Raw genomic sequence first — 14504 nt, 5'->3', positions numbered from 1 at the left:
TAGTCCTTTTTGACACACTAATTTTGTCCACATTATGTACTTTGGAAAAATCCATTTGGAGGGTGCTAACTTCAAATTCAAATGGACCTATCTAACTATGTGGTGGATTTTTATCTTTAGTTGGGGTCGGGGTCATAACAAACATGAACTCTATCATATCTTTTTGTGGGTCATATGTTGGAAATACCATGTTCCTTGTAGGTTGTTCATCTACAACTTCAGTCAAGGCAACCCTATGAAATGCTTTCTTTTTTTCTTTTTTTTCTTTTGTTGTGTGTTCATATTTTTCATAGTAATCATGAAATTGAAAATTTGGGCTTGCTCAAGCAATTGAATGTTTGAAAGGTAACATAGGAATACAAGAGGCTCTAGTTACACTTGTGGTTTTAACTAATGCTTTACTAGGATTACCAACAACAATTCCTGATCATGTCCCACTCCCACTGACACTTTCATGTGTAGTTTTCATAATATTTTTAGGTGTGTGATCTGAAGCTGCAAATGATTGTTTTGTAGTGTCAGTGGCACTTGATATAGGATTATGAATAGTATGAGTATCTACCACTAGTGGCCTCTTGCTAGAGATATTTTGTTGTAGCCCTTGTCCAACACCAAGACAACTAGTATCAATAGTAGTACCCATGCCAACCCCACCAATCACAATGTCACTTGACTAAATAATAATGGGAATACTATCCCCAGATTCCCCACCTATGGCAGTGGCACTTGATTCACCACTAATGGGAATACCATGATGTGGTGGTGGTTGTGGATTTGAATCTGAAACAAATGTAGGTGGACCCTGAGGGTAATGAGTAGCACCTATCCATGATGAATCTAAAAAATCAAGTCCAATAACTGGTTTAATAGGAGCTTTTGATTTTGAATCTGATGGAAGGTGTACCTGAAGTGGATACCAAATGCCCTCTCCTCTGGGACCTAGACCACCACCTTGGAAAGCCCATTTTTTCCACAATGCTTGCCCCTTTGCTATATTTTTCTTTCATGGACTCATTGACTCCACCTAATATTTTAGGGACTGTATTAGTTGTTGGAGTGGGCTCAACCTCATACTCATCATCATCTTCACTCCTGTCATATGTTGTTGTGGGATGATCCATATTCCACAATTTGCTAAACTCTCCATCCTCATCGATGGTCTCAAATTCTGCATTGGTCTTTGGTTCACTAAGATTCTTCCTCATAGTCCAAAAATCATTTATTTTGGTTTGAGTCCAAAAACTATCTTTACATTCTTGCATAATTGTTTTGGGAATAGATTTGTTAGATGGATTTGTTACTACTTATCAAATTACCATTAGTTTTTATATTCAAAGTCATACTATATACTCTAGTCAGTTAACACTACTGAATCATGCAGTCGATATACACAGAGAAGTCAGTATGCACAGTCTAGTTGGTTACAGAAGAAAGCAGTCACAGAACATAGTATACACCAAGCTGTCTACCAAGTATCTTTTTATGACTACTGAGCAACAAACATGACACACTGAGTTGATATACACTGAGTGAAACGTGTTACTAGATACATTGAACCTGGACATGCATATGAAAACATGTTAAAAGATTGAGGCACATCTAGCCGTTATCACATTGGAAATTGCACCAGAAGATTGTGTATGATTCTGAGATCAATCTAACCAATGAGATATTTTGTATAGTTATTCATTCGATAAATCATGTTTGTAAGATCGAAGCAATGAATTGGATCACCATCTTACGAGATCTATTTATACAACATGAGTGTAAGAAGACTGTTACAGAGACACAAAGGTCACCGAGAAGGTTTTCAAAGAACAGTCAAAGAACAGAGTAAATATAAGGGTTTACCAAGTTACTATATGGGTTACCGAGGTATGCTATAAGCAAGGTAATATATTCTGAGCACATAGAATCTGCTATAATATTTCAGATGTAAAGTTGCAGATGTTTGTAATGATTTTATTGTAATATTGTGAAGTATAAAGAGAAACCTTTAACAGGGTAAAAGACTCTAATCAAGTCTATAAATTGTAAAGCCTCTAACCAGGTGCAGCATTTAGATTAAGTGTTGTAAAATCCTTTAGCAAGGTAGATCTAATAGATCTTGTTACTCCTAACAGGGTAAGCTATCAGAAATAGCTAATATGTAGCTCTAACTGAGCATGCTTTATTATTGCAGTAGTGAAGTTGTGGGTGCCATCCCCATCGCAATTTTTCTCTCTAACCAAGAGTTTCTACATAACCAAAATTTATGTGTTATGGAGTGAATCATGTATGATTGTTATCTATTTGTTTTAACTTTATTTTATGTTACTGCACTATTCTGTTTATGCATAACAGTAAATTTATTATTCAAGAAAAGTTTTGGAGTACTGATTCACCCCTCCCATCTCAGTACATTACCTTTCCACATTGGGTCTAACAATTGGTATCAAAGCTTGAATCTTGGAAAAGGGTTTAACTACCTAAAGAGAAAGATATTATCAATGGAAGGCTACAAACAATCTCAGAGGATTGTGTATCTGCAAGAAGAGTTGGATCATGCTAATCAAGTGATTGTAGACATGCAAAGGCAAATGCAAAAATCTCTAAAAGTAAGAAGAAGATTATCTAATGATTTGCAGGATTCTCAAGAGTTAGTGGAACAAATTGAGACATCATCTGAGAACAAGATATCTAAAGAGACTGAAGAAATGATTGGAGTATTGAAAGAAAAGAACAAAGCATTGGCTGATCAACTAAAAGCAATGAAAAGAGAACATGAACATTTCAGCACACAAATGACTGAAAATCTAGATGCATTAAGGACAACTAAGGATAAAGCAAGAGATCTAGAAAGAGAGAAACAACAACTTGAAGTCTTAGTATCTGATAAAAATGATGAAATCATAAGGTTGACTGGGATTCAACAAAATATGACAGATCAACTAGGTTATGCACATCATGAAGTAATTCTGAAGAATGATGAAAATCAAGCATTGAAACTTGAAGTATCAAGGTTGATCGATGAACTTGAAACAGAGAAGAAATCCAAAGAAACACTGAAGAAGAGTTATGAAGCATCAAAGATGTTGGATGAACAACTGAATACAAGAAGACCCAACAAAGATGCAGGACTCGGTTACAAAGGAAAAGACTCTACCAAGAAAGGAATTCATACAACCGAGAGAGGAGAATCATCAAAGCAAGCTGGAAAAAGGAATAACATCAAAAGAAAGAAGCCTATTTGCTACTACTATGGAAATCAAGGTCACACTGCCAACATATGCCAAATCAGAAAAGGTAAGCAACTGAATATCACTAAGTCCAATGGTTATTGTTACAATTGCAATAAATACGGTCACACATCTAATCAATATAGGACAAAGTCTGTTAACAACTATCAAAAGACAAAATTCAAAGGGTTTTGTAGAAACTGCAATAGATATGGACATAGTACTGAGAAGTGTTGGCTTAAGCGAAAGATCTACATGTGGTCTGCACACCGAGCAAACACTAGAGGTTACCAAACTCACACAGATCCTTACCGACAATATGCAACAGTACCATGGGATTACAACACAAGGATATGGCATGAATGTTGTGGAAGATATGGACATATTAGTGCCAACTATTTTATAGGGTTTGGAATGAACAACCAAAAATCATGGAGAAATCCTGGTATGGCATGCTTTCATTATCATAAAGTTGGACACTTGGCAGGAGATTGCAGAGATCAACCTAGAAAAGACACTAAAGAAATAAAAGAAAAATTAAAGATGATTTGGAAAAAGAAGGAAATTATGTCAAATGAAGAAAGCACCTTACCTACCGAGTTAGGTGCACCTATTCCAAATTAATCGGTAAAGGTATTAAGGGACTGCATTCTCTAAAGGTTAAAATCATAACAGTTCCTATTCTATTATGTACTAAATTCAAAATCTGCATAGTTAAGATGCATTAGTAAGTTTTAAATTCTATCAAAAGTACTTTACAGGAAACTTGTCAAGTTGGTGAATACAAGAAGCCTGTCAAGTCGGTAAATGAAGGAAATTTGGTTACTCGGTTAAAATGAAAAAAAGAGAATAAATCGGTTAAAGGTGAACTGAGCGCATTTAATATTTTTGACCTAACCCACATGGAGCCCGATAAAGTATACTTAAAAGCATTTTTGTGGTCATTTACATTCACCAAGTTTTTGAAAGAGTAGAGCAGAGCAATTCCAAGGAGATCAAACCTCATTCCAAGCGAATTCAAGGTATTTACATCAAATCTCATCGCACTGTTAAGCTAGCTTACTGATCTTATCAAATTGTTATTATCTGCTGAGTGTGAAGCATCTGCAATTTGTAAACTATCATACCCTAAGGATAGTTTGCTAAGGTTTTACCTGAAATCCTAAATGGTGCCCAAGATCCAAGATCCCATTGTTGTCAAGAATGTAGAGAAGCCCCCACTGAAATACTCTTTGACTCCTAAAGTCACCTCCGAATCGGATGACAAAACCGCCTTTTCACTCATCCTGGATCGAGTCTTGTTAGTTGAAGATGTTAGATTCTTCACCAAATGCCATGTTGAAGAACTCAGTCATGTTGAGATAAGAGACACCTATGATGAACTATGTACCGATGGTGTATTAAATAGCAAGTATGAACACATCAGAATCAAAGGATTAACTGAAGCCCTAACCTACCCTCGTGTGTTCAAGCCCCAATGGGTCAAGTTTGTTTTGAGCAGAGTTCATGATGATTTCATGGGGCTAGAAGAGAAACCATTTAAAATCACCAAGGAAATCATTCATGTGATCACCGGTTATCCTATCTATGATCATGCACGAGCTCAAAAGATGATATCACAAAAGGAATTGATCAGTTTAACTGGAGTTGAATCTGATTACAGAGGACTAAAACTGAACAATGTCACTGATGTGGAACTTAAGTTTGCCATTAGAGTAATTGGTTACTGTTTCTTCCAATCAGCAAGGGAAAATAGTGTACCCTGTGCAGTAGTTGACATAGCCTATAAAATTGTGAAAAAGGGAATGAAAATTGACTTATGTGAAGTGTTATTGAAGAACCTGTTTGAGAATCTGAACACAATAAGGAAGCCAAAGAAGAACAACTCGGCAAATACACTAAAGTTTGGTTCACTTCTTGTATGCATGTTTTTCTACTTTGAAAAATTCTTTCCATTAGTTGGTAAAGTAGTTTGGGAGCTACACTGACCAATCACCCATCAGATTAATGAATTTATCAAGAAGCTAGGTGATAATTTCAATGACATAATGGATGATTATTTTAGTAAATTTCAAGAGAAGATGCACAACAGGTACTGAATTCCACCCCAGCTAGTGGAGAACTATAAAGATGACATATGCTTTGAGGTAGACACTGATTACTGTTATGTGAATGTTGTGGAACTAAGGACTCAATCTTTGCCCCCTATGGGTTACGAGATTGACTTTGATATCACACAATAGCAAATTGATGCATATCTTTCATTACCAAGGCATGCTACTGAGCTGAGGAATGGAACCTATGAAGAAGTGAAGGGAAAAGTAAAAATGAGCATTATAGTACCCAAAGCTACAAGAAAAGCAACAAAGATGATAAAGGATCTAATAGAGAAATTCGGAGAAGATTCTTCCTCCACACCTATCAAAGGCACTCTTGCCATCACCAAAGAGGAATCAGAAGCTCAAGAGGTAGCTATAACACTGAGCACTGAACTGCCTAAGGGCAAAGTGTTAAAAAGAAAGAAACAGGACACTTCAAAGGCCCTATCGACTCCTCCAACAAAGAGGCCTAATACAAGAGAATCAGCTGCATCACAGAGTAAGAAAAAAAAGAGTGTTACTGCTCCCAAGGTAACCAAGACCTACAAGAAGTCTACTCGGAGACTCATTCTGGCAAAAGAGTCTAGTGATACAGAATCTAAAGATGCAAATAAATTCCAGATTGTCAAGAGCAAGAAGGTAAATATACATAGTGTTGAAAACTTCTGTGCCAATCTGAAAGAATATGGCAGATTTGGTTCTTTTAGATATGTCAAGTATGAAACTAGAAATAATGATGAGAAGAGACAAATTGAAGAAGCTGTCATCTGCACACTTCTAAAATTTCGGTTAGCTCCATTGGAACTAGTAAAGTCACTTCCAAATGAACTTTACTTCCATATTGATAACAGGTGGAAGTATGCAATGGACTCAAAGAAACAAATCAAATAAAGAAGTTTAGTCCATCTATTTCTTGATATGTCTGTAGAAGAAATAAAGGAACATTTGACAACCTACAATTCAAAATTTCTTGTCAAACAAAGAGCCTTAAAACTAATGAATGGGCTATATATTGACGTAGAGAATGAGACAAAAGAAAAATGGCAGGAAATCTTCAAAATCAAAGATGCTGTTGAACAATCTATAGTTGAAATCGTTGATGTCACCAAGCACGATCCTGATGTCACCGAGCACGGTCCTGATGCTACCGAGCAAGACCCTGCTAACACTATTCAAATTGATGAAGATGTCATGGATACAGAGGAACAGGAGCAGGAGATGATAGAAGGCACTACATATGCAAAACTTGTATCCAGTGAACCCATTTTAGAACAAGTTCGGCCTTATCCACCGACCACTCAACCTATCTCTATCGAAGTTCCTCAAGATATAGCACAAGACACCAAAGGTCACAAATCTACAACAGGAGAAGATACTACTCAAGAACAGACCTCTGAAGCACCATTGAGCACTGAAAATGTAGTAGCTGAGACACCAAAAGACACCACAATGGCTACAGGAACTGACCAAAGTGTTGCCTCTACCGAGCAACCTATCGAGGGTCAGCAAGCCTCTCAAGCTATTGTCTTGGTCCAACTGACCAAAGGTAAAGAGAAGAAGATGAAAAAGCATAGTTTCAAAGTTGATTTATCTAAACCAATAGTGTTGCCCAATGTGGATATATCAAAATTAAAGGGGCAAGCACTCATTGATTTCAGTGAACTATGCAAAGCAAAGGCCAAACAACAAAAATAGATGGCCATACAAAAGAAGAATAAAGTACTTCAGAAGGTGAAGACACTGCTATCAGATATGCTACCTACTACTATAGTGTCAACCGATGCAGCCATCCACATTCAACTGGATGAACTCCTTAATCAAATAGAAACATCCAAAGTTGATGCATCTAAGTATTTGAGCAAGCTCAAAGACAAGGAGCTTACTACCAAAATGATAGAAGAGGTACAAAAATCACTAGCTATTGGGAAAGTCAAACCTGTCAAATTCATTGCTGAGTTGTCCCCTCAACTCAAGCATATTCTTTATTTATTTAAGAAACTTTGTACATTTTCTATATTCATTAAAGACATTAAAAATAAAACTGATGCAATAGAGAAAGAGATCACCGATCTCTCAAATAAGTTGACCACATAGCCCAATTCAGTTCAGGATTTTTATACCAAGCTTCAACAGCTCATGGCTCAACAATTGGAACTAAGAAATGAAGAACATAAGATCAGGATGGATATAATGACACTCCAGACATTATTCCTTCCTCATCTTTCATCAGTTCAAGAACAGATTCACCGAGCCACATGCCTATCTACTACACAAGAGAGAAGCACTCTTGATGGCTTAATATCACTATTGGCTAATATTCAAACACAAAATTCTTTAATGGAAAGTGTAAATGATGCACTCTCTGTTGCTCTCACTAACGCCCGGACAAAGTATAAATCCATTTCTAATTAGTTACCACCCTCGGATGGAAATTAAGTTTTTGATGTTTGACAAAAAGGGGGAGTAATACAATATATTTGGTGATACTATATATATGGGGAGTAATACAGTTTTGGTGATACAGTTTTGATATAGTATTCAGAGTATTGTATACAGGGGGAGTATACCGAGCAAAGTATGCAGAGTATCCAAGGATAGTAAGTAGAGCACACAAGCACAGAACCGAGCATGCAAAATTAGAGTTATGTACAATATAATGATAAGGGGAGTATATCTGAATATACTATTTCATTGACTATTGTATATACTATCAAGTATAGTCATTTTGCAAAGTATATAGATTTTTGAGTTATGACTTTAAAAGTAGTTTTTGTCAAACATCTCAACTAATGTCAAAAGGGGAGATTGTTACTATTTATCAAATTGCCATTAGTTTTTATATTCAAAGTCATACTATATATTCTAGTTAGTTAACACTACTGAATCATGCAGTTGGTATACACAGAGAAGTCGGTATGCATAGTCTAGTTGGTTACAAAAGAAAGCAGTCACAGAACGTAGTATACACCGAGCTATCTACCGAGTATCTTTTTATGACTACCGAGCAGAAAATATGACACACCGAGTTGATATACACCGAGTGAAATGTGTTACCAGATACATTGAACCTGGACATGCATATGAAAATGTGTTACAAGATCGAGGCACATCTAACCGTTATCACATTGGAAATTGCACCAGAAGATTGTGTATGATTCTGAGATCAATCTAACCAATGAAATATTTTGTACAGTTATTCATTCGATAAATCATGTTTGTAAGATTGAAGCAATGAATTGGATCACCGTCTTAAGAGATCTATTTATACAGCATGAGTTAAGGGTGTATGCATGAGTGTAAGAAGACTATTACAAAGACACAGAGGTCACCGAGAAGGTTTTCAAAGAACAGTCGAAGAACAGAGTAAACAAAAGGGTTTACTGAGTTACTATATGGGTTACCGAGGTATGCTATAAGCAAGGTAATCTATTCTGAGCACATAGAATCTGCTATAACATTTTAGATGTAAAGTTGCAGATATTTGTAATGATTTTATTGTAATATTGTGAAGTATAAAGAGAAACCTTTAACAGGGTAAAAGAATCTAATCAATTCTATAAATTGTAAAGCCTCTAATCAGGTGCAACATTTAGATTAAGTGTTGTAAAATCCTTTAGCAAGGTAGATCTAATAGATCCTGTTACTCCTAATAGGGTAAGCTATTAGAAATAGCTAATATGTAGCTCTAACCAAACACTCTTTATTATTGCAGTAGTGAAGTTGCGGGTGCCATCCCCATCGCAGTTTTTCTCTCTAACCAAGAGTTGCTGCGTAACCAAAATTTATGTGTTATGGAGTGAATCATGTATGATTGTTATCTATTTGTTTTAACTTTATTTTATGTTACTGCACTATTCTATTTATGCATAACAGTAAATTTATTATTCAAGAAAAGTTTTGGAGTACTGATTCACCCCTCCCCTCTTAGGACATTAGCTTTCCATATTGGGCCTAACAAGATTAGCAAAATTTTGGTAGAAATTATAGGACCTCCTATTTAGGATGCCTTGGCCCTCGTCTATTGTCCTCTGTCTATGCAATGCCATAATTTGTGATGAAATTTCTTTTGTTGAAATGTTATTGTCAGCTGCAATTTTCTCTCTCTTTTTTTACCTCATCCTAGGAGTCCGTGTTTCTAAGATTTTCTAGCTATGGTTTACTTTCATGTTGACATAGCATTGAAGAGTTCCCATTTTTCTTAAGCCTTGCTTGAACTACATCGATTGGATCATACTGCTAGAGACCCTCTTCACCAAAGTTAAAAACTGTCAAAAACTCATGAACCACATTGAATGTTTTTCTCTCAATTGTGAGCCCTTCACATGAGAAAGGCAAGGAAGGAAATATTCTCTTCTTTTTCTGACCATGGAAGTGCCTATCTATTCTCTCCAATTGCCATAAATACTCTAATGCAAATAACCTCTCTGTCACATGTATTGGAAGTCTGTATGGTTTTACTACTGATTCATAAAACCTTAACACAGTGAATTCTTCCATGAAGAACCAGTCAGCCAATTCTATTTGAATTCCGAGTTGAATGCAATCTCTACAAGACACAGGCAACCTAGGCATTGGAGTGCTTGTAATTTTATTATACATTGGTGCCAAAAAGAAGTCTACAAAATGGTTGTAGTTCTTTTTGTTATCATGCATCCTTATCTTTGGTTTCCATTCATATATTGGACACTCTGTCCTGTTTCGAGTCTTCTCATCAATCTTATAGTTCATGATTTGAAGCTTGTTGGTCTCGAATATTGCATGATACTTGGATAGAAGGAGATAGCACAAGTAGGATGAGAACCTGAATGTCTTATAAGAACCTTTTTTGATCATTAGTAATTATTTTTGCATGGATTGAACAATGTGCTCAATAAAATTATATCTTACTGGCCAACCTACACAATGGATATTATAAATCATTTCAAGAAGTCTTGCACCCACTTCCCTATCATTTTCCAATTCCAAGCAAAACAGCAGCAAGGAAATAGTATCCCCAACCCATGGAACAAAAATGTTAGAATCATAAGGAGGCTTATGATTCTGATCCAATAGAATACCAGTACCACTCTTTATTAGATCTTTGATAAATCAATCTCTGCAACTTGGATCGAGTTTCTCATAATTCCCTGTCAGCTTTCCAAGGTCAATTTGGACGTTTGAGTTTTGGGCTTCAAATCCTAGGTTCAACAAACGAGCGAATTCTCCCTTGTTTATGGATATAATTTCCTCTTTTGTATTTTTATTGACAATTGCTTTTTTATCTTCATCATAATTTTTAGCGTAGACCATGACAAAATCAGGGCAAGGGAATACTTCGGGTAACACCATGCTTCCCAATCTAGCATCCCATGATGCGATTTTATTTGTTCTTTATTTTAACATTGGGTTTAAAATAGTAAATTTTGCCCTGGATGCATCTGTCACCTTACTAGACAATGCATATCTAATATCTATGATACACTTTTCATCGTGGATAGTAGGGTCATAAATATCATGGTATTCATCAGTGAAACCTGGTATTTTAACCAATTCGATTAGGTACATTTTGTTTTTCACTTGGCTTCCTATTGAACTACTGCTTCCCATTTTCCCCATCACTGTTATTGTTAATAATTCAAAATAATGTTAGATAAAAATCTGAAAATACTAACCCTCAAATTGGACCATGAGATTAAAAAAAGCAAAAAAGGTGGGATGTAGGTGTTCTAGATTTTACCTGGAATTTCTATTTCACTAGATTGGTGCAGACAGTCTCTATTGCAACTTGCGTCTCTCAATCTAGTAGCTATTTCTGAATCTCCCTCAATTTACTAGTTTGTCCATGAAATGAAATACGATTATGATTTACGAGTCTCTTATTTTGAAAACTCTGAAAAGTACAAAAGTAATACCTAAAGGGAAAAATATCTTGAATCATGTTGTAATTTTATTAATTATTATTAATAATAATAACTATTCAATACCGAAGGACAAATCATTCATTACTTCAGTATAAATTATGATGACATTAAATGTAAAACATTCAATTCTAGGTGAAGTTCTCACAAATGTGTTCACTTCCCACATTCGGGCCGAAATCCAACCTAAGTCATTGATCTTTGCTCATCCAACAGACAATGGTACTTGTTGTCAGATGTCATGGGTCCCATGACTTCTGTCATTTTGTGGGCACATCACCATACTCGTGTGACTTTACGGGTCTATTTTTTAAGTCTTTTTAATCATTTTAAAATTTTGCCTAAAAAAGAGCTTTATAGACTTAATTATATTTAATTAAATTTAAAATGTTCAATTCCGGGCAAAGTTCTCACAAATGTGTTCACTTCCCACATTCGGGCTGAAATCCACCCTAAGTCGTTGATCTTTTCTCATCCAACGAACAATGGTACCTGTTGTCAATTGTCATGGGTCCCATGAATTCTGCCAGTTTTCAAGCACATCACCATACTCGTGTCACTTTTCGGGTCTGTTTTTTAAGTCCGTTCAATCATTTTAAACTTCCACATGAAAAAGAGCTTTATAGACTTAATTATATTTAATTAAATTTAAAATGTTCAATTCTGGGTGAAGTTCTCACAAATGTGTTCACTTCCCACATTCAGGCCGAAATCCACCTTAAGTCGCTGATATTTTCTCATCCAACGGATGATGGTACCTATTATCAGATGTCGTGGGTCCCATGACTTCTACCATTTTTCGGGCATGTCACCATACTCATGTCACTTTTCAGGTCTATTTTTTAAGTTTGTTTAATCATTTTAAACTTCCACCTGAAAAAGAGCTTTATAGACTTAATTATATTTAATTAAATTAAAAAATTTCAATTCCGGGCAAAGTTCTCACAAATGTGTTCACTTCTCACATTTGGGCTGAAATCCACCCTAAGCCATTGATCTTTGCTCATCCAACGGATGATGGTACCTGTTGTCAGATGTCGTCGGTCCCCATAATAAGAGACATTTAAAGATGTGCAATAGTTTGAGATAACTATTAAATATAATGTTAATATTATTTGTAAAAATATGAAATTCAAAAATAGTATAAAACATGAAACTTAGTTTCTAGAATAAAACAAATAACTAAATAAAAATATAAATTTTGATATACAATTTTAAAGGTAAAAGTTTAATATAATAAAGAAAACATTCAATATTAAATCTAAAATATTAATTTAAAGTTTAACAAAATTCTTTAAAAATATGTTTACGATATATAATTTTAAAAAATAGTTTAAAAATATATATAAAAGTTCAACATAAATTTAGTGTAATATACATTTTAATTTAATAAATAAATAAAAACTAAAATATATATAAAAGTTCAACATAAATTTAGTTTAATATAAATTTTAATTTAATATAATTTTATTGATAAATAATATGGTGAATCTTATTGATAAACCTGCACCTCCTAAGAGTAAGGACCTATGCAATATGCATTACCTTTGATCCTAGTGAGACTATTGGAAATTGAAATTTGAAACACCTGATGGCCCAGTATAAGTCTATATATCACCTGCAAAGATCAAAGACATACTCTCACGAGGGGTTCTCATTGATGATTGATCCAACATGTGTGGTGAATGTAATAAGTTAATAATATCTTTATACTTTACAATTGCATGAAGTAACATATTTAAATGATAAATTTGATTTAGTGGTTAAGATCTTAGATGGTTTCTCTTGTCCTACTATAGGTTCTATTACTCTTCCAGTTCTCGTTAAGGTTGGTACTAAGTGCTTAGATGTCATTTTTGCTATCATTCCTAAATCCTACTTCAGATCAATTTTGTGTGAAGTTGAGACATCCTTGCCCTTTGTTCTCTTCCATGAAAGCGATCCCATCTACCGAGTATGCTTCATAAATGTCTAAAATTTCTCCATTATGACAAAATCTTAACTATAAATCATAGCATGTACCCAGTACCAACCCATGCATGCACTAGTTCAAAACTTCAAGTTTTTTTTTTTCAATAAAAGTAGATTATTCCACTAAACTTTTTTATTAATATTTTTTAATTTTTACATAGGATTCAAAGAGCATGCCAAAGGAAAGAACCCTGGGAAGAAAACCTCCGGTCACAGCTCATAAAATAAACCTATAGTATCTAACGGATCAGTTTATACATCCCGCCCAAAACCACATACAAAATGCAGTCACAACACATATAATATCAGTTTTGCATAGAGCCCATATGACAATTTGTCAAAAAAACCCATCGGATAATTTTCAAATGTAGACTCCACATCTACTATCAATGGAAGAAGACAAAATTTTCCAAAGCCCTGTGCCAAATCCCATGAGCCAAAAACCTTCCTGCCAAAAAAGAAAGTATCAAAAAAACTTTGGAAAAACACTCTTGTATCAAATACCATGAGCTTGAACTCTCCTCCAGACAAGGAACATGAATACTTGAAATGAAAGGGGAAAGCAGGAATAATTATCATCATAAACTTTTACATCAACATTACTCAAGAAAATCACATAACTATTGCTGCAAACCTTCCCATACCCTAGAAGGAATTTCCTCAAAACCCACCTCTCGCTGATTGGCATTGCTATCAATGGCTAAATTTGCCAAATAATCCACAATCTTATTAACTTCTCTGTAACAATGTGATACCAAGAAAGATTCAAACAATTCTAATTTTTGTAAAATGGGATCAAGTATATACTGCAAATTCCAACAATTCGATTTCTTTTTCATAACACATTGAATAATCACCATAGAATCACCTTCAATTATTAAGTCCTTAATTCCCAAATATATTGCCATATCCAAACCAAAAGACAAAGCATGAAATTCCACATAATTGTTAGTTTTAAAACCAATAGCATGACACTTAGCTCGAATAAAATTTGCATTGTGATCATAAATTACCATGCCTATCCCAGCCGGCCCAGGGTTACCACGAGAGGCCCCATCAAAATTCAATTTAAAGTGCCCCTGCAGAGGAGGTTTCCATCTAGCAAAGCATCTCTTACCTATTGCATCATTCTTTTTTAAAATTGAACCATGAGAGGGTAAAACTAACAGCATCTTCCAAACTCTAGTAACTCTACTATCCTATTGCGAAAAAGAAGTAAGATTTTCCAAATTCTTATAAATAAATGACAAAGCAACCTCAGAGATTGAAGACTCAATTTTTAATAGAACCTTAGACATAGGAGACCTTGTTTTTTTAAA

Source organism: Cryptomeria japonica, chromosome 9 (assembly GCF_030272615.1).
Source record: "Cryptomeria japonica chromosome 9, Sugi_1.0, whole genome shotgun sequence".
Taxonomy (NCBI): Eukaryota; Viridiplantae; Streptophyta; class Pinopsida; order Cupressales; family Cupressaceae; genus Cryptomeria; species Cryptomeria japonica.
Note: the sequence above shows the minus strand (reverse complement) of the source record.